Here is a 4,110-nt window from a genome sequence, read left to right as displayed (position 1 = left end):
GGACCTCCACCACTGAGGTGTTCATCCCAGTGTTCAATCACTATCTGCAGGTTTGGAGTCAGTCTGTTTTGTGTCTTCCTCCTCCTACCAGTCTCGATATGGTCTCTTCTATATATCCTTAGTCATAAGATGATTCTTGAGATTGATTGTTCTATAATTTATTTTTAATTTTGGTGTAATCCTGGAATGCAGTAGGCATAGCATTTATGTAATCTGTCATCTTGGACCTTCTCTGGTTTTCATCACATTGAATATTTCCTGCCACTCCCTCTGGCCTGCAGTTTTTGTTGAGAAAGTGACAATCTTGTTTTTTATGGTTTTTATGTCCTTTTTGTGCTTGCTGTCTCTTGATTGAAGTTCTCACTAAGTTCCTTGAGCATCCTTATAACCATTGTTTTGAACTCTGTATCTGGTAGGTTGCTTGCCTCCATTTTGTTTAGTTCTTTTTATGGATTTTCTTCCTGTTCTTTCATTTGGGACATATGTTTCCCCATTCTGTTTCCCCATTTTGGCTACCTCTCTGTCTTTCTTTCTGTGTATTAGTTAGATTTGTTCTGTCTCCTAATCTTGGCTGGGTAGTCTTATGTAGTAGCTGCTCTGTGACGCCCAGTGGAGCAGTGTCACTGGTCACCTACACCAGGTACTTCAGGCATGTCCCTTGTGTGTGTGTTTGTGTGACCTCTTGTTATAGTTGAGCCTTGATTGCTATTGTCATACCAATGGGTGGGATTGACTCTCATGATGACTTGCTGTGGGGTTTAGCCATGTCCACAGCTTACAGGCTGCTGTGCAGGGGGCTTACGCCTCGGTGCAGAAGGCTTTGATGCCTGCTCATAACACCCTTTGGGTGTGCCACTTTTGGGGCTAATTGGGTTGTGCTCTGCTGTGGTCTGAAGCCAACCTCTAGGTAAGCTGATTCTAGCTCTTCTTGAGAGGGCCTGTGGTGCAGGCCCAGGTCAGCCACCACCTGTGACTGACTAGGAACTACCTGGTAGGAGCTATGAAGTGATCTGCAGTTTGGTGCTGCCTATTATAGACCTGGAGGCATATGGATGAGGTCACACTGTAAACCAAGGCTTACAGCTACCAGTAGCAGGCATGGGGTAGCTGCAAAAAGCCCAGAGTTCCCCGAGGCGTGCTGCTGCTTTCTAGCTCCATAAGGCTTGGCCACTGATGAAACTTTGTGCTGTATGTGAGTTTGGTGAGGTGGGGTCTCAGGGAGTCACCAGGGTGGGACAACTTGTGTTTACCAGGTTAATGTAGATTCTGGTTTGGTGACTCCCTGAGCCTGGAGCCACTCAGCAAAAGGTTAAGAGCATATTGAGGCCAGCACTTGACTGTCTGGGACCACAGACTACTGAAAGTTGTCCAAGAAAGACTGCAGCATGGGTGGGGCTGGCTCTGGCCATAAAAGTGCCTCTGGTGTTGCATGAATTTGGTGGGGTAAGTCCCATGGGTGAAGTGAGCAGAGTTCACCAGGCCAATACACATTCATATTTGGCCATGTTGGGGAGGGCTCTACAAAGGAAAGATGGTGCCTACCTGCTGGCTGTATGCAACAAGGATTCTACACAGAGAAATGGTGACTGTTCCTCTAGTCCAGCGGTTCTCAACCTTTCACAGGGGTCGCCTAAGACCATAGGAAAACACATATTTTTGATGGTCTTAGGAACGGAGACACTGCTCCTCTATCCGTCTCCAGGCCCACATGCAGATACACCCACATACAAGTACCCGGCGACCCCTGCAAAAGGGTCGTTCAACCCCCAAAGGGGTCGCAACCCACAGGTTGAGAACCGCTGCTCTAGTCCTTGCCCTGAAGCCACATAACTCAGTTTCTCCATGTATAACTCTGATGCCTCCTGATTCATTGTTCCTCCTCTGAAACCCAGAATGAGTGCCTGTGAGTAAATCTGTGTGTGGGCCCTTTAAGAGGACTTCTGGGTTTCCTGCAGCCTTCCATCTTACCTGGATGGTCAGAATCCCCCCTGGTTTTTTTTTTGTCAGATGTTGTGGGGGCTCCTCTTCCTGGCACCAGTACTCAACCTTGGAGTGGGGCTAGGGTTCCTTACTTTTCCTGGGGTGGGGGATGACCTCTGGAGCCAACATATCTCTCGCAATTCTCAACTGCAACATGTGGATGTGAGACCAGCCCATTTCATATCTCCAGTCCTTTTACCAGTCTGGAAGTTGCTTCTTCTTTATATCCTTAGTTATAGGACTTCTGTTCAGCTAGACTTCAGATGTTTCTCCAGATTGCTTGTTCTATAATTTAGTTGTAATTTGAATGTATGCACAGGAGGAGGCTAGCACAGGAGGAGGCTACTCCACCATCTTGGATCATTCATTAAAGACTTTATCATCTGGCTTGGCATCTTTCCTCCATTTCCCTGTCATTACTCCTTACGACTTCAAAATATTTCTACATAATACTTTTACTGACTTCATCTCTTTACCTCCAATGTCTTTTCCTTTACTTGAACAGCACCCTCTCAATTCCACATCACACGATTAAACTCATCACCAACAATGACTGTATTGCCACCAATTTTTCTCATTCAGTTGCCATATGTGTTGTCAAATTCTCTTTACACAGTCTGGATTTCATGGCACTTTGCTATAATTACTCTTTTGCAGACATTTTTAGCTCCCATCACTTATTTCTCCTGTTAAATTCCTATGATAGAAAATCAACACTTGCAGAATTCATCTAGCCCCTACTCTGCCAAAGAACATTGTTATATGCTGAAGAGCCTCACTCAAATTCATGATCATAGGTTTCAAATGAAAATCTATGTGTCCAGCAATCTGATCATACTGTCCTACTGTATGCTTTCCTCTTTCTAAAATGTGTAACAACTTCTATCTCCTTGCAACTTTTAAATCTTGTCTCCTTTAACTTTAAGATGATGGTCTTACTTTCCATATTTTTGAGAAAAATAGAAATAATCTGGCACATTTTCACTTTTCTTATCACCACCAAATCAACAAACTACCTGAATTTCCTTCTTATTCTCTTTCTTCTTTCTTGTTACAGTGAATAAAATGTCTCAGTTCCTATCAGAGATTTGCCCTTACTTGAGCACTGGTCTTACTGCTCAAAGACTTGGCTCTTAACTGTATCTCTTCTTTCCTCTGCATCATCAATATGCTTATTTTTATTGTTTTAGTTCTTTCATCATATATTCATGCTTTCCTTTAATAAAAAATGACATTTTACTCCTTGACAGCACACTTTTTTCTAGCTACTGCCTTAACTCTATTCCACGTAATAGAAGAACAAGATAATATGTATTTATTGAGGGAATTTGCTACTGACATTGTCTTTATTCACTACACATGCTTCTCAATCATGTCTAATCAGGCTTTGGCCTTATCTCTGTGTCATCAAATCCAATGTTGACTCATCTGTTTCTATCTTATCCAACTGTTTTTCAATATTTACATAGTTGACCACGTTTTCTATCTTGTACTATTCCTTCCCTGGACTTCTATCAAAACACAATGTTTAGTTTTTCCTTCTTTGCAGTGTTTCCCAATCCACTTTCTTTCTTTTCTCTTTTTTTTAAACATTTTTATTGGGGAATTTGGGGAAGGGGAACAGACAAGTTGCTGTCGTTTTGTTCTTCAGTCTAGTTGTGGAGGACGTTCCTTCACTGGCCCAAGTTGGCACCATCATTGTGCTCTTCCTGGGCAAGGCAGATCAGTCACCGGCTTCTGGATGGCCATTCATGGCGGCTGCTGGCCGCTCATGCTGGTTGCTGGCTAAACATGGTAGCCCATGGCAACCCACTGCCACAGGGGCTGCAGCCTATGCTGTGGCCGGTGACTCACTGCAGCCCAGCTCCATGTTGAGCTGTTGTTCAGCATCTTAGCTGTAGAGGGCAGTGTCACTGGCCCTCATATGTGGGATCCAAACCAGGGCCCTGTGGCATCCCAAGCCAGCTCTTAACCAATGCACCACTCGGCCGGCCCCCTCCACTTTCTTTCTATTATCCTTATGCCTCTTCCTTTCTTTCTTATCTTCAAACTGTTATAGTACTTACTCCAGGCTTTTTCTTTTTTTTAAATCTTTTCCATCTACCTACTCTCTTTACTATCTCAACTCTT

This window comes from Hipposideros armiger, unplaced genomic scaffold (assembly GCF_001890085.2).
Source record: "Hipposideros armiger isolate ML-2016 unplaced genomic scaffold, ASM189008v1 scaffold_898, whole genome shotgun sequence".
Classification (NCBI taxonomy): Eukaryota; Metazoa; Chordata; class Mammalia; order Chiroptera; family Hipposideridae; genus Hipposideros; species Hipposideros armiger.
The sequence above is the reverse complement of the archived record's forward strand: the minus strand, read 5'-3'. Positions refer to the sequence as shown.